This window comes from Rhinoderma darwinii, unplaced genomic scaffold, assembly GCF_050947455.1.
Source record: "Rhinoderma darwinii isolate aRhiDar2 unplaced genomic scaffold, aRhiDar2.hap1 Scaffold_733, whole genome shotgun sequence".
Taxonomy (NCBI): Eukaryota; Metazoa; Chordata; class Amphibia; order Anura; family Rhinodermatidae; genus Rhinoderma; species Rhinoderma darwinii.
In genome coordinates, this window is record NW_027464295.1 from 103,780 (window position 1) to 125,745 (window position 21,966).

A 21,966-nucleotide genomic window follows, 5' to 3' on the forward strand; every position below is an offset into this window, starting at 1 on the left:
AATATAATGGATAAGAAACATGAAACAATATATATATAGATACATGCATGATATATAAAAAGTGATAACGTGTATAGACTTAGGTATATAAATATGTTAATTAATTAGTGTATATAAAGTAATAAAAATATACAAATATATAAAATTGGTACACTAAAAGTGTATACATAATATGTGCATGTAGTAATCATGATATCATACAAGAAATACAATAATAACAATATGTAAATGCATATAAACATGTGTCAGTAAGAGAGAAATATGGATAAGGTACGTATACCAGTACCAATACCTACCCCTTGAGAAAGCTGAGAACATCCCAAAATACCAAACATATACAAAAAAAGGGTATAAATGTATAGCAATGTATACATAAAATGACATTCCCATGCATACACTAAGCCCACATATGATAATAGCACGCAGAAGAAAGCGGGAACGGGCACAATTTGGGCATCATAAAGCACCTCCGCTATAACTGGACAAATGAGCCAATGTATCCATATCGCCTGCAAAGAGATTGAGAATTTGAGATAGTGTAGAATACTCAAAAATAGTCCGACCTGAGTATATATAACTCACACCGACAGAACATTGCGTCCCCACCGCAACAGCATGATCACAGAAATGTATCAACCAGAAATAATCCCATCACACAATTAAAATATCATAAAACTAACTATATTCCATAAAAGTGACGCCATGGAACCCACGGGGTAAATTACAAGAAGGAAGCGAAGGACATTTTTTCATTTAGACCATATGGTGAACTAGTGTTAAGCTTTGTTATCCACTTACACTCGATACGTTCAAGCTTGCGAAAAGTGTCTCCACCTCGTGTTCCGATGATGATTTTATCAATGCCATGTACTTTCAGATCTTGCCACCTGTTGTTATGATGGTCCCGGAAATGTCTGGGGATAGATTTAAGTTTATTAATCATCTCCCAATCATTATCCACAATTTTTTCAGCCTTTTTAATGTCTCTTACATGTTCCTGAATTCTTATTTTAAGCTCTCTTGTGGTCATGCCAATATAGGAGAGACCACACGGGCATGTTGCCCTGTAGACAACCCCCGATGTACTGCAATTAATAAAATGCACAATTTTGTAGCATTTTTTGTTTTCAGAGTCCGGGAAAGTATCCGTTTTGACTATCAAATTGCAGATAGAGCAATGGCCACAGGGGAATGATCCCCACTTTGGTCCCTTGGAACCATATAGATACATATTAGAGTTTGGGGCACTATAGTGACTCCGAACTAGATGGTCGCTTAAGGTCTTGCTCCTTTTGGCTGTAAGTTGGGGTTTGGGGGGTAGAAGCCTTTTAAGATCAGGGTCTGTCAACAGTATGGGCCAAAAGCGAGTAACAATTTTGTGCATCTCAGACCATTGTGTATTGTAGGTAGTGATAAGCCTTACCGTGTCCTCACTGTTTTTCTTTTTGCGCTGTTGTTGAACAAGAAGACTATTACGGTCAGTATGGTATGCTCTCTGATACCCTTTCTCAATATCATTTTTACGGTATCCTCGTTGTGCAAACCGAGCCTTCAAACATTGGGATTCATTTTCGAAGTTTGATTGTGAATCGCATACACGTCGTGCCCGCAGGAATTGTCCTGTGGGGATGGCGCGTATAGTGTGTGAGGGGTGGAACGAAGATGCATGTAAAAGAGCATTTACAGCAGTTTCTCGCGCTGTTTTTTGCCCGCGGCGCACAATGGCCGCGGGCGAAGAGCGGCGCGAGAATTGCAGCGTAAATCGGCGTGCAGGGAGAGGAATATCTGCCTCGGACTTCCTAACAGAATTTTTAGGCGGATGTTCCTCCTGCAAAAGTGCCCTGTGTGAACATAGCCTAATGGTGCCTGCAGCATGGTAGGTGTAATTTGATCTGTGATTGCAGATCTCCATATGCTGTGAACACTGCTTAGTGTTTGGCTATTCGTGTAGTCCCCTCCCTCTGCATTTTATATTTAAAACAACCACTATCCCATCAGTCAGTACCCCTTGAGAAAGCGGACGGCGAAACGTGCGTCGGGGGCGGTCAGTGTGGAGTGTTCCTGCGTGCTTCCTATCATGCAGTCCATGGGTTTGGGGGGCGGTCAGTGTGGAGTGTTCCTGCGTGCTTCCTATCATGCAGTCCATGGGTTTGGGGGGCGGTCAGTGTGGAGTGTTCCTGCGTGCTTCCTATCATGCAGTCCATGGGTTTGGGGGGCGGTCAGTGTGGAGTGTTCCTGCGTGCTTCCTATCATGCAGTCCATGGGTTTGGGGGGCGGTCAGTGTGGAGTGTTCCTGCGTGCTTCCTATCATGCAGTCCACGGGTTTGGGGGGCGGTCAGTGTGGAGTGTTCCTGCGTGCTTCCTATCATGCAGTCCATGGGTTTGGGGTGCGGTCAGTGTGGAGTGTTCCTGCGTGCTTCCTATCATGCAGTCCATGGGTTTGGGGGGCGGTCAGTGTGGAGTGTTCCTGCGTGCTTCCTATCATGCAGTCCATGGGTTTGGGGGGCGGTCAGTGTGGAGTGTTCCTGCGTGCTTCCTATCATGCAGTCCATGGGTTTGGGGGGCGGTCAGTGTGGAGTGTTCCTGCGTGCTTCCTATCATGCAGTCCATGGGTTTGGGGGGCGGTCAGTGTGGAGTGTTCCTGCGTGCTTCCTATCATGCAGTCCATGGGTTTGGGGGGCGGTCAGTGTGGAGTGTTCCTGCGTGCTTCCTATCATGCAGTCCATGGGTTTGGGGGGCGGTCAGTGTGGAGTGTTCCTGCGTGCTTCCTATCATGCAGTCCATGGGTTTGGGGGGCGGTCAGTGTGGAGTGTTCCTGCGTGCTTCCTATCATGCAGTCCATGGGTTTGGGGGGCGGTCAGTGTGGAGTGTTCCTGCGTGCTTCCTATCATGCAGTCCATGGGTTTGGGGGGCGGTCAGTGTGGAGTGTTCCTGCGTGCTTCCTATCATGCAGTCCATGGGTTTGGGGGGCGGTCAGTGTGGAGTGTTCCTGCGTGCTTCCTATCATGCAGTCCATGGGTTTGGGGGGCGGTCAGTGTGGAGTGTTCCTGCGTGCTTCCTATCATGCAGTCCATGGGTTTGGGGGGCGGTCAGTGTGGAGTGTTCCTGCGTGCTTCCTATCATGCAGTCCATGGGTTTGGGGGGCGGTCAGTGTGGAGTGTTCCTGCGTGCTTCCTATCATGCAGTCCATGGGTTTGGGGGGCGGTCAGTGTGGAGTGTTCCTGCGTGCTTCCTATCATGCAGTCCATGGATTTGGGGGGCGGTCAGTGTGGAGTGTTCCTGCGTGCTTCCTATCATGCAGTCCATGGGTTTGGGGGGCGGTCAGTGTGGAGTGTTCCTGCGTGCTTCCTATCATGCAGTCCATGGGTTTGGGGGGTGGTCAGTGTGGAGTGTTCCTGCGTGCTTCCTATCATGCAGTCCACGGGTTTGGGGGGCGGTCAGTGTGGAGTGTTCCTGCGTGCTTCCTATCATGCAGTCCATGGGTTTGGGGGGCGGTCAGTGTGGAGTGTTCCTGCGTGCTTCCTATCATGCAGTCCATGGGTTTGTGCAATATCCTTTATTTATAAAGCATGGTCTTTGTTTTGGGTGCAACTTGGAGCTCTAGCTGTATACTTTTATATGCATGCACAATTGTGTGCTCTTCTGTCAGGTGCTAAATATATTTATGTGCTTCTGTTGTCCAAATACTTGATCTATATGATTATCTTTTCTATAGATATCTGCATTTGTTACCACATCACAGGATGTTTTTAGTATGGTATTATTGGATTATTCACGCAGCTCCTCCATACTCTCCTTTTTAACTGTGTGCTATATTGTTTTTATATTTTGATGGCCAATGTGTTATGTATATTTCAATAAACTTTATTTTATATTGTCATGGTACATGACTTGTGCTATGTGTGTTTCATTTTCTGGATATACTAGTAGTCTTCACAGTCTGGTATAGGTATTGATATTTGCTTTATGATTTGTGTGGACGCATTATTGTTTGGCGCATGCCAATGGTCTATACTCGTATAGGTATTCATCAAACTGCATTTTATACCTTCTCCACTTAGATTTGGCTTGAGGTGCAGTATCATCAAGGAGTTTCTCCAACCAATTCAAATTTCTATGTCCCATATTTACTCGCTATTTCTTTTACAGAACTCTGGCCCAAAACCGGGCGATGTAAGAGAATGGGAGAATGAGCTATTCACATAGTTTGAACTTAAAATCATCCTGCCTTATTCAGACTAACGTAGAATAAGTCCATGTGACGGCCATTAAAACTACGGCCGTCACACGGACGCATGTATTTCAGTGGGGCCATTCACATAGCCATTCAATGGACCGCGTTAAGTGTGTAATGGTGGGCGCTAACCGCAGACCCCTTTCATCCTGCCGACGTCTTCATCCCCGGAGATGCCAGCACATGCGGCTGTCCTGTTCTGCAGTGACCACAAGGGTGTGTGTGCACGCTCATTCCCGGCCTTAAAGGGCCAGCGTGTGCACGTTAATAATTAACTAATTACTCCCAGATCACCCTGGACTATAAAAAATGTCCTGCCCTTTCACTCCTTGCCTGAGCGTTTTGTATTTCTCTGTTCGTCTTGCAAATAGTCCCTTAGCCGTATCCTGTTCCCGTGCCCTGCTACCTCTTTTTTTTTTTGTGCAAAAGTAGTAATACATTAAAAAAAATATATATAAATTTGGTTTCACCGTAATTATATTGTCCCACAAAATAACGTAACTGTGTTTGTTCCTCTGCCATCTGTAGTGTTGTAGTCGTCTTGTGACTGCTGACTTACACCACATCTGGTGTCAGTTGCTACGTTTTTCATCTCCTGCCGCCTAGGTCCCATCAGTGCCGTTGCTACTGTCTGGACTATTACAGGTACCCTTGTGCTCGGACCTTATATTGACTTGGTACTCTGTTGTTTGGCCAACTGCTACCCTTTAACGGCGGTGCAGCCTAGTGGGTCCACAGATCGTGACAGTACGCTCAGGCCATGGACTCCGCTGGTCAAACCAAGACCATGACATCAGAAGTAATGCGGGCGGATATGCTAGACCTCCGGTCACGACAGGACCAACTCCTCCAGGGAGTGAACATAATTGCACATCGGCTGGAAATGCAAGCTGCACCTACGGCACCTGCTCCTATTGCTACTGCTGTTCCTCCAATTACAACTCCTGGCAGCACCGATTCCCGATTCTCTCTGCCACTGCCTCCTCGCTACGACAGAGACGCGAGGATCTGCAGGGGATTTCTGAACCAGAGTCAGATCCACATGCCAGAGCATTTCCTTGGCACAAGGATCGCATTCATAGTCTCTCTTCTTACTGGCAAGGCCCTGGCATGGGACAACCCCATCTGGGAACGTCAGGGAACAGTGTTTTCTACAGACTTTCCGCACTGTATTTGAGGAACCTGGGTGAGTCACTTCAGCAGCTGCATCCCTGCTGACCCTTCACCAAGGAGACACCTCTGTGGGCGAGTACGCCATTCAGTTCCATACCCAGGCGGCAGAGCTATCCTGGAACAACGCTGCCTTTGTGGCTACCTTCTGGCAGGGTTTATCCTCTGATATCAATGATGAGCGTCTGGTGAGCAGACGCACCAGGTCTCTGCCTACCTGGACTCCGGGTACGTGGCAAACTTCATCCAACATGACCTAGTGGATCAGCTCCAGTTGCCGACTGTTCCCTTGGAGACAACTCTGGCGGTTGCCTCGGTGAATGGACTTCCAATGCCCGACCCCATCATGTCTGAGACCAAGCCACTGAAGCTCCAAGTGGGAGCTCTTCATACTGAGCAGATTACTTTCCTCATCTTGCCCAAAGCCATCAATCCGGTGTTGCTGGGCCTGCCTTGGCTCTGGCTTCATGCCCCGATTCTGGACTGGAATTCCGGGGGAAGTTCTCCAATGGGGCTTCAAATGTCTCCACCACTGCCTGTCACAGATTCAGCCTGTCCTGCCTCCTATGTCTGAGTTATTGACAGGATTACCCACTCATTTTGAACAGTTTGCGGCCGTCTTTTGCAAGAAGGAGGCTGAGATGCTTCCCCATCAACGGGCGTACAACTGCCCGATTGAACTGGTTCCTAATGCTTCACCGCCCTGTGGACGGGTTTAACCCCTCTCCTTGCCAGAGACTCAGTCCATGTCAGCCTTTATCAAGGAGAATCTGGAGAGGGGTTTTATACGGAAATCCTCCTCCCGGGCCGGTGCCGGGTTCTTCTTTGTAAAGAAGAAATACGGATCTCTTTTTTTTCTTTTTAAAGTCTTTATTTTCATGACAGAAAGGTCCATTTTATCAAGCATGTGGGGTACAGAAGTACACAAAAGCACAGAAAATCTAAATGTAGAATATACATAAACATAAAACATTGTTATGAAAACACCTATTCCCACGCAGGAGAATAATCTAAGTGATTCCATGCCCCCCTACGTGAAGGCTCGATTCAGGAGGCAGCAAAATAATACAGAGGGAGAAAAAAGTTACAAGGGAAAAGGAGCAGAGGAGGGAGAAAAGTGGGGTAAAGTGTATGGAGTTTCCCACCACCACATCCCGCAGTTCAGCAAAAGCTCTACTCAGGTTGCTGAGCAACACTCAACTCCCTTATAATGTCTTTGTAAGAGTCAGAATCCTGAAAAGCAATCCAAGGAGCCCATACTTGGCTAAACTTGACATGTGAGATGTGAATAATGGAGGTCAAATCCTCCATGTGCATAAGGTCGTTGATCCTGGAAACCCAGAGGGACAAAGCAGGGGGCGAGGAATCCTTCCATCTCAATGGGATGCAGTGACGTGCTGCATCACTAAAAAGTGAAGCAAGGAACGCTTGTAGATATCCACCGGAATGTCGCAGTGATGGAGAAGGAAAAAGGCCGCATCCATGGTTATACCGGTGTCTGTGACCTCACCTATCACCCTTTTAACGCCCTCCCAGAACGAGGTAAGAAGAGAACACGACCAAAAGATGTGAATGAGGGTGCCATTCTCACGTCCACATCTCCAGCACATGGGAGACGCTGTAGGGAAGATGCGGTGTATACGGACCGGAGTCCTATACCAGCGAGATAGAAGTTTGAAGCTGGCTTCTTGATAGCGTGAACCGACCGATGTCTTGTGAGCCATAGTTAGGATACGTTTACTTTGTGTGATAGAAAAGGAGATACCCAGGTCAGACTCCCATTTAGAAAGCTAATCGGGGGTAGGTAAGTCAGGGTGTCCATAAGATACGGATCTCTTTAACCCTGCATTGACTACCGTAGTCTCAACCAGATCACGGTAAGAAACAGATACCCCTTTGCCACTGATCTGGGAACTATTTTATCGCATATGGGCCAAGATCTTCTCTAAACTAGACTTGCGTGGGGCCTACAACTTCATCCGAATCCGTCAAGGTGATGAGTGGAAGATGGAATTTAACACCCGGGACGGGCACTACAAATACCTGGTTATGCCCTTTGGCCTGTGTAATGCTCCAGCGGTCTTCCAAGAATTTGTGAATTGTATCTTCTGAGATCTCCTCTATGTTTTTGTTGTGGTCTATCTCGATGACATTTTGATTTTCTCCCCAAATCAGATGACACATCGGAGGCATGTCCGTCAAGCCATGCTGCGATTTAAGGGGGAATTGCCTGAATGCCAAGTTGGAGAAATGCACTTTTGAAAATAATTTTCTGCCCTTCCTGGGCTACATCATCTCGGATCAGGGTCTCAAGATGGATCCTGAGAAAGTAAAGTCCATTCTGGGGTGGCCACGTCCTCAGGGCCTGCGGTCCATACACCATACAAAACTTCTACTAGCAATTCATCCCAAACTTCTCTTCACTGGCGGCCCCCATCTCTACCCTTACCAAGAAAGGTATGAACGCCAAGGTGTGGACTCTAGATGCAGAATTAGCATTCAATAGCCTCAAAAATGCCTTCACTTCAGCCTCGATCCTCCATCATCCTGATGTGACTCGGCAGTTCTCGTTGGAGGTGGACGCTTCTTCTGTTGGTGCAGGTGCACTTCTGTTCCAGAGAAGCCTCAAAGGAATGGCAGTAGTATGTGGCTATTACTCGAGACTTTTCTCCTCCGCAGAGCACAATTACTCTAATGGGGATCGGGAGTTACTGGCCATCAAATTGGCTCTGGAGGAGTGGAGACATCTGCTGGAGAGCACAGCTCACCCCATCCTGATATACACCGACCACAAGAATCTCACCTGTCTCCAGTCGGCTCAATAGCTAAACCCCTGTCAAGCCAGGTGGTCGCTGTTCTTCACCTGTTTCCAATTTGTGTTGCACTACGTCACGCTGACAATAATGTGAGGGCCGATGCCCTATCCATGTCGTTTGAAACGGGGGACACTGTGGCGCCCTCTCAATATATCATAGACCCAGCCTGCTTTGTCACTGTCAATCCTTTGCAAGTTAGAGATATCCCTCCAGAGTTGTCCTTTCCCACTGAATTTGTTTTTATGGCTGTGCTGCTGTTTTCCTGAATGTGTGTATAAAAAAAAAAAGCCCAATTAAAAGAAGTGTGTGAGACGTTTTTCATAGTTCTAAGTAGAAAAACGGCTCCAAAAACGTCCGTAAAATACTCTTGATGCTTTAAAGACGGATGAAAACCAGGGGCTGTCTTCCCTTGAAAACAGCTTCGTATTTTACAGCCGTTTTTAGTTTGCCTTGTGAACATAGCCTTAGTCCTAAAACGATCCTCTGCTGGGTCCCCTCCCTGGACTACAAACTGTCCAAGCATTGTTTGGTCACCTGGCTGGTACAAGCAGCTAAACTGCTTACTTCCCTACACTGGGGGCACATAGAAACAATATAACTAATAGAACCTCCTTACATCCAACATTGGCGGGAAAAGGTCCAAGAACTTTTTTGGGGGAATCTGGTAATAGACTAAAGATCTTCCGCACATTGGACAGGTAGATTAAGTATAAAATGTACAGGATGGGACTTCTCATACTCCTTCTCTCGCTATCTAGACTGATTGTTTTATAACCTGTGTGCTGTCCTTCCCACCTACTCATATAGCGACATATAATGATATCTCTTTGGCCTAAAGGCTTGGGTATTCTAATTCTATGGTTATTGCTGCTACATATTTACCTTCCTGCTACTTCTAATAATCTTCCATAACAGACGACACCTTGATTGGAGGTCACCCTCTGTCTTTTTGTTTTGTTTCCATTTCTTTTCATTATGTTTTATTAAGCGGTCTGGTCTCGACCGCATTTTGTACTCCGTACTATATAAAATATATGTCTATACAATTTTGTTTTTTGTATTTTTACTTTTGCTTTTGTTCAACTATTGTTATTGGTACACAAGATTTCTTAGCTACACAGGCTTTTGAGATATCATGTGTTTTTTAAGCCGCCCTGCGGGGTTAGCAAATGACTTTGTGCTCGATTCTTTGTCTATTTATCTGTAATAAAAAAACGTTTTAATAAAAATAGAATTGAAAAATAACTTGATGTATGTAAACGTCTGAGCCACTGGGAATGCGATGAAAGAAATAAAGGTTGAAATAAATCATTATCTCTAGTAGTATTCTGACATTTCACATTCTTAGAATATAGTAGAGATTCTAACTGATCTAAGACAGGGACATGTGCAAATATTGCAGCGTTCCTGGCCTAAGCACTTAAACCCTAAGCCCCCCAGCCACAGCCCGCAGCCCACTTGTTCCCTGATTCGGTCTAAAGTGAGTTCTGTTGAATGTCAGGTTACTGCGCTTTTCTATGAGATGAATAATATGTTCTGGTGGAGCCACTGAGCAGCTAGCTCACAGCTTTTGTGCTCATAATTCAACTTTCCCCCTTTCCCATAGAGCACCGTCTATGGGGTGATGAAATGTGACACTTGTTTCAGTGGTGAGGATATTGCTGAAATCTGCAATAATGTAGTAGAAAAGTAAGATGGTTCAGCAGCATAAGTACCTTTCTTATGCAGTAACCTACTCATTATTCTGCCTCCACACAGTAAGGTATCCTTTCAGACAATGCTACACATCAGGAATTGAACCAGGAATCTGCATAGAAGACTCTCACTGTTTAAGTACCACACCACCAGCTCAGGTTATTCTCTAGAGCTTCTTATTGTTCCCATTAGACCAAATGTAATCATCACGTCCAGCAGGAATAAGAACGTCACCTTTGGAAGAATATGTGACGGGCTCTTGACAGCAGAGGTAGCGCACTGGTAAAGTTCCCTGCCGATGAATTAGAGGAGTCAGGAGCGTATGGGTTCTATCCCCAGGATCTCTGCCTTGTGTCTCCAGCCTTAAAAGCGCTAATGAGGTGTAGAGTTTCTCTTGTTGAAAGTCTGATTACCCATGATTTTTAAAGAGTTGATAAATGTGGTATTGTGTATCTGCAGTCCAGCTGGCTTACAGCTTGTGTGATCTGAGTTGAGTGCAGGGATCACTGCTAAACAATGTGGGTTCTAATCCCCATGTTGTCCTCCTGGTGGCCTTGGGGTGCTTCCCCCTTCCCAAGGTGCTGCCTATGGAGTAAGGGTTATGATACTGGTTTGAGTGATGAGTAGATTGTTGAAAATTTTCGCTAAGTACAGCCGTCTCGAAAAAGAGACTGTTGTGTCGGTAACATTCTTCATATAAGTAACTTTCTTAAGCACTGACAATCATGTTGTGCGGCATCCAGACCACTATAAACACCACCCAGGAAGGCATCTTTTTGGACTAGGCCACACACCCCAGGACTTGAACCAGAGATCACACAGAAGACACTCACTGGTTAGACACTGCTCATGCACCATGCCACCAGCTCTGATTGATCTCTGGACTTTCTTATTGTCCCCATTAGACCAAATGTAATTGTCACTTCCAGCAGGAATAAGAACATGTCATCATTGGAAGAATTTGCAGCCAGCTCTCAGCAGCAGAGGTAGCGCACTGGTAAAGTTATTTTCTGATAAATTAGAGGAGTCGGGAACATGTGGGTTCTATCCCCAGAATCTTCTCCTTGTGTATCCAGCCTTGAAAGCACTTAAGCCCCAAGCCACTGTGATGTCATGCCCCAATGTGGTCTAAAGTTTCTCTTCATGAAAGTGTAATCCCGCCACAGGATAAGCACTCTCTAAACTGACTCACCCAACTGCCTACTTTCAGACTCTTTTAAGGCAGGTTTTAGATTTTAAGGGCTGCTTTGAGCTGCAAGTACACGGGATTAAGGTGATTGGGCAGCCATCCCACTCAGGAGCCAAGATCTGCCCCATTACCTCGCTTTTTATGTGGTGACAGGGTAACGAATTGTGACACTTGTTTGAGTGATGAGTATATAGCTGAAATCTGCAATAATATACTGTAGAAGTAAGTAACTTCCTAATGCAGGAACCTTCTCATTATACCAACTCCACGGTATTCTTTCTAACAAGGTCACACACACATCAGGATTTGAACCAGGGCCTGCACAAAAAAACACTCACTGGTTAGACACTACTTAAGTACCAGACCACCAGCTCAGGTTGATCAGTGTGCTTTCTTATTGTCCCCATAAGACCAAATGTAATTGTCTCTTCCAGCAGGAATAAGAACATGTCATCATTGGAACTGTCTCTTGACATCAGAGGTAGCGCACTGGTAAAGTTTTCTGCTGATAAATTGGAGGAATCAGGCACATATGGGTTCTATCCCCAGGATCTCCACCTTGTGTCCTCAGCCTTAAAAGCACTAATGAGATGTAGAGTTTTTCTTGTATGATTACCCATTTTTTAAAGGGGTGATACATGTGTTGCGGTGCAGCTGCGGTGATCTGAGTTGAGTGCAGGGATCACTTCTGTACAGCATGGGTTCTAATCCCCACATTGTCTCCTGGTGACATTGGGCAGCTCCCCCCTTTCCCAAAGTACCACATGTGGAGTGATGAATTATGATACCTGTTTGAGTGATGAGTATATTGCTGAAATCTGCAATAATCTACTCTATAAATACAGCTGTCTAGAAAAAAGAAGACAGCTGTATAAGTTACTTTCTTATCCTACAAAAAAACTTGTTGCACTGCCCCCACACCACTAAGCAACTTAGCGCACAGGTAAAGTTCTCTGCTGATAAGTTAGGAACATACAAGTTCTATACCCTGGTTCTACTCCTTGTGTCTCCAGTCTTGAAAGCACTTAAAGCTGCTGTGCTGTTGTACCCCAATGTGATCTAATGGTTCTTTTGTTGAAAATCCGATTACCCCTATTTTTAAAGAGGTGATAAATAGACCACGCCAGCTGCACTGCAGCTACATACAGTCAGAGTTAAGTGCAGGGATCACTTCTATACAACGTGGGTTCTAATCCCCATGTTGTTCTCCTGGTCACCTTCCCCCTTCCCCAAAGTGTCACCTATGGATTATGATGCCTGTTTGAGTGATGAGTATATTGCTGAAATCTGCAATAATCTACTATATGAATACAGCTCTCTAGAAAAAGAAACAGCTGCACAAGTAACTTTCGTCATATAAGTAACTTTCTTATGCAGCAACATATTTATTGCACTGCCTCCACACCACTATAAACACCACCCAGCAAAGTATATTTTTTGGATTAGGCCACACATCAAAAATTGAACCAGGGCCTGCACAGAAGACAATCTCTGCTTAGACACTGCTTAAACACCATACCACCACTAGCTCAGGTTGATCTCTGGGCTTTTTCATTGTCTCCCATAAAACCAAATGTACATTTTTTACTTCGAGCAGGAATAAGAACATGTCATCTTTGGAAGAATTTGCAGACAGCTCCTGATAGCAGATGTAGCATGCGGGTAAAGTTCTCTGCTGATAAATTAGAAGAATCAGGCACATATGGGTTCTATCCCCAGGATCTCCAGCTTTTCACCAGTTTAGGTTCACAAGGCGAGGGATTCTTTTAAAGGAGAAATTCTTTGCCTGTTGAGCGTAAGCTGCTTGACAAAATTGTTGGAAAAACATTGTCACCGTTAAGCACAGGCAGCAAGCGTTTATAAGTAAGGAGAATGCCACCTACCACACAAGCTCCATGCAACAAGATATGAACCCTGGCACATGGGCTAACTCCATAACTGGTCTAGGCACTTAATCCCAAAGCCACCATGCTATCATGCACCCTATGTGATCTAAAGTTTCTAATGTTGAAAGTCCGATTACCCCTGTTTTTTAAGAAGTGAATAAACGTGTTGTTGAGAAGCTGCAGCGCAGCTTGCGTCATCTGAGTTAAGTGCAGGGATCGCTTGTGTCAACGTGGGTTCTAATCCCCACATTGGCCTCCTTGGGTAAAGTGCCACCCATGGAGTGATGGATTATGATACCTGTTTGAGTGATTTGTATATTGTTATAATCTTCTATATAAATACAGCTGTATAAGTAACATTATTCATGTAAGTGACTTTCTTATGCAGCAACATACTCACTGTCCTGCCTCCACACCACTATAAACACCACCCAGCAAGGTATCTTTTGGACAAGACCACACATCAGGATTTGAACCAGAGACCACACAGAAGACACTCACTGGCTAGACACTGATCATGCACCATGCCACCAGCTCAGGTTGATATTTGGACTTTCTTATTGTCCTCATAAGACCAAATGTAAACATTACTTCCAGCAGGAATAAGAACATGTCATCTTTGGAATAATTTGCAGCTGGCTCTCGACAGTAGAGGTAGCGCACTGGTAAAGTTCTCTGCTAACAGAAGAGTCAGGAACATGCAGGTACTATCCCCAGAAAACTTGTATAAGTAAGGAGAATGCCATCTACAACACCAGCGGCACGCAGCAAGCTTCAAACCCAGGTGCATGGGCTGGCACTGTAGTGTTCCTGAACTCAGCACTTAACTGCTTCTTTATAGGGTGCAGGAGTCAATATAAATCAAGTAGAAAAATAAATGAGACCATTAAATTACAAAGATGTAATATTATTTTTCTTTTTAAAGACAATTTTGACGCAGCGATTATCAAACAAGAACATTTTTATTATTTTGACATGGAAAGAAAGCCAAAAAACAGGAGGCAAGATAATAATTTTAGGCACAACTCCAAGCAGTAAAGCTCATATAAAGTGCATATAGTTCCCCTCCCCCATCACTTTCATTTATTAATTGTTCTTCTTCACACACTGTACAGTCGTTTATATTTCCTATTCTTACTAAAGATATTTCACAAATATTATCCAAGAAAATGGTGTCAGTAACATCTAGAGAAGCCGAGTAATTCATTAATGGAAAACTTCTAAACCAACTTCCTGTAACACTTGTTGGAGCCGGGTCACTATAAATGACACAGTTTCGAGACTGACACAAATTTTGGTTTTCCCAAAGTTTGCTGCTTTAGTGTTTATCGATCGTTTAGGCCCCATGCACACAACCGTAAAAATCATCCGTACTTGCGGACAGTAATTACGGTCCGCAATTACAGACCTATTCACTTCTATTGACCACGGACAACTTCCCATATAAGTGGCTTCTTTGCTGCCCTTCTTGACACCAGGCCAATCTCCAAAATCCTTCACCTGCCTGTGCGTGCAGATGCACTGACGCCTGCCTGCCGCCATTCATGAGCAAGCTCTGCACTGTTGTTAAAACTGATCCCATAGCTGAATCCTCTTTAGGAGACGGTCCTGGCACTTGCTGGACTTTCTTGAGTGCCCTTAAGCCTTCTTCACAGCAATCGAACCTCTCTCCTTGAAGTTCTTCTTGATCCGATAAATGGTTGATTTAGGGGCAATCTTACACGCAGCAATGTCCTTACCTGTAAAGCCCTTTTGATGCAAAGCAATGATGACTGTACGCGTTTCCATGGAGGTAACCATGGCTAACAGAAGAAGACTGATTTCAAGCACCTTTCCATTTTAAAGCAACCAGTCCACTCTTATAATTCTATCAGCTGCCTTGTCCTCATTAACACTTTCTCCTGAGCGAACGTGAAATGATGGTAGGAGGTCATTTTATGGCAGGGCTGAAATGAGGTGGAAATGTTTTTTTTGTGATTAAGATAATTTTCATGGCAAGGAATGACTATACTATTAATTGTAATTCATCTGATCACTCTTCATATCAATCTAGAGTTAATGCAAATAGCACTATGAAAACTGAAGAAGCAAACTGTGAAAACCAAAATTTGTTTCAAAACTTTTGGCCAGGACTGCACAGATAGAACACAAGCCGCACACACACCACTGAAAGCCAGGACATTATCTTACAATGTGGTGAATCGGGCCAGAGCGTGGTGCAACATACAGCATTGTTTTTCCCGTCAAATCTGACGGAAACTGCCATAGACGCAGATGAGAACAGACCTTAACTTCTCGGCAGCTACTTGGGGTGTTGGTTTACTGTAGACAGTAATGGAGTCGCACTGCTGAGCAGCTACTGTATACTGGATACTGCTCTCCCCGACAGCCAGGAGGACAGCCCAGCTGGTAGTCGGGGGGATGGTAATGAAGTTAGGGCAAGATAAGAAGTGGTTCTAGGGGATTCAGTCATCAAGAGGCGTCAGACTATATTGGTGGGTGAAGTATTAGGTCACAGGATAATGAGATCCGTGCGTTACAAACCAACATTGAAGACACATGTACCTAAAAATGTCAATCACATTCCTGAAACTGAACATGAAAAATTGGACGGCAACCTATAGTGTATGTTCACAAATGCCAGAAGTCTAGGAAGAAAAACTGGGGGCGCTTGAGGCCTTGGTACTGGAGGAACATATCGATATAGGTGGTTTCGCAGAAACATAGCCGGGCCCTTCACACAATTGGGCTGTCAATCTTCAGTGTTTTACACTCGTTCGGAAAGACAGGACAAATAGGAAAGGTGGGGGAGAATGTCTGCATGTTAAACGTCATACGAAGGGAAGTGTAAAAGAAGCAATACTGGAGGAAGATTGTCAGGAGGTGGAAACCTTGTGGGTGGAATTACAAAGGAACACAGAAATGATTATTTTTGGGTGTAATCTAGACCCCCCCCCCCCCCCCCACGTCACTCAGGAGACGGATGGTCAGATATAGAAACAGATAGAGTGGGCTGCCCAGGCTGGCACTGCAGTGATAATGGGAGAATAGGAACCGTTCTGCTCCAACTGCAAAGGGAATAACATGTTTGTGGCAAATTGTGGAGAACCAAACAAAATGTGATGCTCAGTTAAAATCTGGTAATGTCTAACAATGCAGAGCTGGTTGGGAATGTCACGGTGTGTGAAAACTTTGGTAACAATGATCACAATGTCATTTGATTATATAAACTGTAAAAAAATAAACACGGGCTAAGTGGTCAAAAACACAGGGTTTTTTTATTTTTATTTTTTAAAAAGGCAAATTTCTGCAGGTAAAATGGTAATTGAACTTTCAAAAAAACTTCTGGCTTGTCATAGTGAGATGTCTGAAGTTTGGATGACTGGGTGTCCGAGCACGGAGACCCCCACAGATCGCTAAAACGAAGCAGGAGAAGTGCTCAGGTGAGCGCTCAGCCGCTTCGTTTCTGATCGACTTCTCTCGGAAAGCCGAGCATTTGGTGTACGGGCTCGTATATTATACAGAAGTTGCTGTAGGTGAGGCCGGTGCTTTAAGCCTCTTGTAGCACCAGGACGTAACTGTACCTTATGGCGCGAGGAGAGGAGCATGGAGCGGGCTCACTTACGTGGTGTTGATGGTTGTCATGGCAGTCTGGGGGCCTAATAAAAAGGACCCCAGGTCTGCCATCTTTGTGCTCCTATTAAGCCCTTTAATAGGAGGCTGTAAATAGCACAATACACAGCAATACGGAAGTCCTTAGGGGGATGGAAAAAATGTTTACAAAAAAAAAAGGGAGTAAGGCCGGGTTCTCGCGTAGCGTAAATGCTGCGGAATTTCCACAACTGAACTCTGCAGATATTCCACAGCATTTACAGTAGCAGCAAAGTGAATAAGAGAATCTCATGCCCGCGCTGCGGAAAACAAAACCGCAGAAAAGTCACGCGAAAGTGTTCTGCGGTGCGTTTCTCATGCTGCGTGTTGTGCAGAGATCCTGCGTGTTTGGCCCATAGACTTCAATAGGGAGCAGAAATTCTGCAACAGATTTATGTTGTTGCGGTTTTTACAGCGTTTGCGCAGCGGAAACACGCAGGTGCACATATACTTTGCTATAACCAATGTTTAAAACGAAATCCGCAGGTAAAACACAGCATTACCGCAGCAAAATGAGCCGAAGAAACACGTTATTTGGTGGGGATTTCTGTCACACATTGACCAGCGTTTTTATTGAGATTCTGCTGCAGATTTTCTGTTTCAGAAAATCTGCAGCGTATCCGGTGTGTGGGAACATACCCTTAAAGTTTTTAGTAATACACCAAAAAAAAAAAGACCCTCATCCTCTAAAGTGATATAAAAAAAATAAAATCAACATAATTGATGGACTTGTCCGTATAAGTCTGATCTAAAATAACGTTATTTAACCTGCAGGGTAAATGCCATATTTAAAAAAGAACGAGAAAAAAAAAACACCAGAATTGCTGGTTTTTGGGTACCTTAAATCCTTAAAAAAAATGTAATAAAAAGTGATCAAGAAGTACCCAAAATGGTGCTAATAACAAACTAGGTTTTTTTCTATACAATCCTATTGTAATGTCGAGGTAGGGAGAAGACAGGTGAGCCCTAATCTACCCGCCACTCAGTCCCTGACTACTTGCACGGTCCGTCCTAGGCGACGGCGTACAACTGGGCGACGGTCCCTACGCTCAATATGTGCACGACAGACAAACAGACAAGGGTACACAGAAGCTAAGGGAAATGGGGCAGTTGCCCACGGCAACACCGTGAGCAACAAGAGTAGTGAACGAGCCGAGTCAAACCAGGAGTGTACGAGGTACCAAATGCAGAGCAGGAGAATGGTCAGTCAAGCCAGGGTCATATGAAGCAGAGGTGAATAGTTATAGCAGGAACAGTAGAGCCAGGAAACCAGAGAGAATCACAGGCAAAGACAAGCAGGAAATGAAGGTATACATAGACCGAGGGCGGGAGCTAGAACTGTCTGGCCAGGCTGTGATAGGTTCTCCCACTCCTCAGCCTACCAGCCTGAGTGGTAACAGATCGAGTCACTCTATCAGACCTAGGAGCAGGTGCAGACTGATTAACCACGGGCGTCGACACAGAAGCGGTGTCTGGCAGATCCTTTACAGTACCCCCCCTTTTATGAGGGGCCACTGGACCCTTCCTAGGTGGACCTGGCTTATTGGGGAACCGAAGATGGAGCCTCCTGAGCAATACCCCAGCGTGAACATCCCGGGCGGGTACCCAAGTCCTCTCCTCAGGCCTGTATCCTCTCCAATAGACCAGGTACTGGAGGGAGCCTTGGACCATCCTGCTATCCACAATCTTGGCCACCTCGAATTCTACCCCTTCAGGGGTGAGAACAGGGACCGGAGGTTTCCTCGAGGTAACCAAGGACGGGGAGCAGCGTTTCAGGAGGGAGGCATAAAACACGTTGTGTATTCGAAAAGACGGGGGTAACTCCAGCCGGAAGGAGACAGGGTTAAGGACCTCAATGACCTTGTACGGCCCTATATACCGGGGAGCAAATTTTTTAGACAGAACTTTAAGGCGCACATTTTTTGAAGACAGCCACACCAGATCCCCGACCACAAACAAAGGGTTAGCAGAACGTCTTCTATCTGCCTGAGTCTTTTGTATGCCCTGGGACGCCTCTAGGTTCTTCTGAACCTGGGCCCAGACTGTGCACAGTTCCCGATGAACGACATCTACCTCAGGATTGTTGGAACCACCAGGTGAAACGGAGGAGAACCGTGGATTAAACCCAAAATTACAGAAAATGGGGGAGTTCCCTGACGAGTTACTGACCCGGTTATTAAGGGAAAATTCGGCGAGGGGAATGAATGAGACCCAATCATATTGACAGTCAGAGATAAAACACCTTAAATATTGTTCTAGAGACTGATTAGTCCTCTCAGTTTGGCCATTAGTTTCAGGATGGAAGGCCGAGGAGAAGGACAGATCAATCTCCAACTTCTTACAGAAGGCTCTCCAAACCAATGAAACAAATTGTACCCCTCTGTCAGAAACAATATTGACAGGTAGAGATGAGCGAACCGGGACAGCGAATCCGAACTTCACCGGGTTCGGCCGAACCCGGTCAAAAATATTATACAAATCGGCAGCCACTTGTCTCTATCAATCACTGATAGAGAAAAGAGGCTGCTGATTAAAAATAAAATAAAAAACATTTCATACGTACCCGGTCGTTGTCTTGGTGACGAGTCCCTCTTCTTCCTCCAGTCCGACCTTCTTTTCTGACGCGGCAGCCTGTGATTGGCTGCAGAGGCCTCTGCAGCCTGTGATTGGCTGCAACGGTCACATGGGCTGTAACGTCACCCAGGAATGTCGGGCCGGATGTCGAGAGGGACGCGTCACCAAGGCAACGGCCAGGAGACCGGACTGGAGGAAGCAGAAAGTTCTCGGTAAGTATGAACGTCTTTTTTTTTTGACAGGTTACTCTATATTGTGATCGGTAGTCACTGTCCAGGGCGCTGAAACAGTTACTGCCGATCAGTTAACTCTTTCAGCTCCCTGGACACTGACTATTTACTGACGTCGCTTAGCAACGCTGCCGTAATGACGGGTGCACACATGTAGTCACCCGTCATTACGGGGCCTCATGCACACGACCGTAAAAACACCCGTTATTACGGGTCGTAATTACGACCCGAAATAGCGGGCCCATAGACTTCTGTTAGCCACGGGTACCTTCCCGTTTTCTCACGGGAAGGTGCCCGTGCCGTTAAAAAGATAGAACATGTTCCATTTTTTTATTTTACGGGCCGTGCTCCTATACTTTATAATGGGAGCACGGCTTGGAAAAACGACCGGCTGCCCGTGGCCGGCCGTGCTCATCTCCTGAAATACTCTGTGCTGCCTTAAACTCTGTGGACAGGTCAGGATCCTGTTTCTTTTAAATGCTGCTGGGGAACCCGCTCGTTCCACTATATAAGGCTGCGCTACAGTGCAACATTTGAAAGAAACAGGATCCTGACCTGTCCACAGAGTTTAAGGCAGCACACAGTATTTCAGGAGAGGAGCGTGCAGATTCTGTGCTGCTGAGAACTCTGTTCTTACCATTACGTAGCTCTCAGTCTGTTACCTCTCCTCCACTCCTGTCCTCAATAACACCTTCACATGATTGGCAAGTCACCACGTAATGGTAAGAGCAGAGTTCACAGCAGCACAGAGTATTTCAGGAGATGAGCGTGTGGATCTTGTGCGGGGTGGTGACTTGCCAATCATGTGAAGGTGTTATTGAGTACAGGAGTGGAGGAGAGGTAACAGACTGAGCTACGTAATGGTAAGAGCAGAGTTCACAGCAGCACAGAGTATTTCAGGAGATGAGCGTGTGGATCTTGTGCGGGGTGGTGACTTGCCAATCATGTGAAGGTGTTATTGAGTACAGGAGTGGAGGAGAGGTAACAGACTGAGCTACGTAATGGTAAGAGCAGAGTTCACAGCAGCACAGAGTATTTCAGGAGAGGAGCGTGCAGATTCAGTGCTGCTGTGAACTCTGCTCTTCCCATTACGTAGCTCTCATTTCTCTTAGGTATCAGTGAAGGCTCCGTGATGGTACTGGTCCATCCTCCAGACATGTAGGGACATCTGTTGGGGGATAGAGAGTCACCAGATGTATTCTTCACTACTGGACTATCCTGGATATCGAGATGGAACATACAAGAGAATCAAAATGAACAGGAAGTTCTTAGTAAACATTTTGATCGTATAAGCCCACCTGCCTCCTCATGGCAACTTATTTTAAGTGGGTCCCTAATCTATTAGGTGCCGCACCACATGGCAACCAGTGCCACCGCAACACCCCTCCTGCAGAGGGAGCAACACAGTCCCCAGGCTAAGACACCTTATGTTGTAGCCCACAGATCAGTCCATAGTAATGCATCCAAAGGATAACTGAATGTAACCACCACCAGGTAACTCAGTCCAGGTATAGAACAGGTGAATGATAGGTCATTAACCCCTTAATGAACAGCCTATTTTCGGTTTTTTCAATTTTCGTTTTTACCTCCCACCATTCCAAAAATCATAACTTTTGTAATGCGTGTCCACCGCGGACTGTTTAGGAAGGTGGAAGCAGAATTAGGGGGGCAGTCAAAATGCTAGGGGGCGCTATCATTGTATTAAAATAAATATCTATGCACCAGAGAAGATTTGTTACAGCATTTATATTTACAAATCAATTATGATGACGTGATATTTTGCTTTTTCTATAATATTGTCCGTAGGATAAAAAGATAAGAGAAAGGACATATACATGAGTCCCGGATTATTTTACCTCTCCGGTAAGAAGGTAGATTATCTCCAGGGTGACGTTCAGTATCTTCTCCGTTATGTGTCCCTTATCCATCACAAAGAACAATGACGTGTAGATGGTTCCGAATGAGATCTACAAATAAAGAGATGATAACTAGATGATATAATTATGGAATGTTAAAGGGACACTCCGGCCAAAACTGACCTCTCCCATGTGCTGCATTCTGGTATTCCATGTGTCGGTCTCTCACCTGTTATTTATCTCTATATATCAGACCGGGATGGTTGCTTAGCAGCAGTGTGAATCCGGCTCGGTGACTACTTTCTCTACTTGGGTCTCCGGAGATCTATGTGTCACCCATCACAGGCTTCAGCAGTTTCTGTACCGCACTAGTTATACACGGGGGGAAACAGAAACTTCTATCATCAACTGCCACTGATACTTAGACAGGTTCCTGTCACACAGGTGTAGAAGAATATAGTGCAGCCTCCCAGTCTGTATACTTATTGTTTCTCAGCTTATTTAGAAGAATATAGAGAGAATAATAATCAGTGTCCCCCAGCATAAAGAAATTATATGGTCTTTAGCTGGTCATGTGATTGATAGCAAAGCAGAGAGGAAGAGAAAGCTGTGGAAATCTAAGAATCAAGACGGAGGCTTCTTTTAAAGCACGGACAAGGCAGGAG

General features: G+C 45.3%; 1 long non-coding RNA gene across 2 annotated transcripts; it reads right to left on the reverse strand.

Annotated features, from left to right (window-relative positions):
- Positions 1-219: 219 nt before the first annotated feature.
- Positions 220-21,727, reverse strand: LOC142729732 (uncharacterized). 2 transcript variants are annotated; one of them, XR_012878450.1, is made up of 4 exons: positions 21,531-21,727; positions 21,302-21,412; positions 799-914; positions 220-509 (listed from the first exon to the last, which is right to left on the reverse strand). It is a non-coding gene; the product is annotated as an uncharacterized LOC142729732 (long non-coding RNA). The 2 variants fall into 2 exon arrangements; XR_012878451.1 differs by lacking the exon at positions 21,531-21,727 and adding an exon at positions 21,485-21,515.
- Between the last annotated feature and the right edge of the window lie 239 nt (positions 21,728-21,966).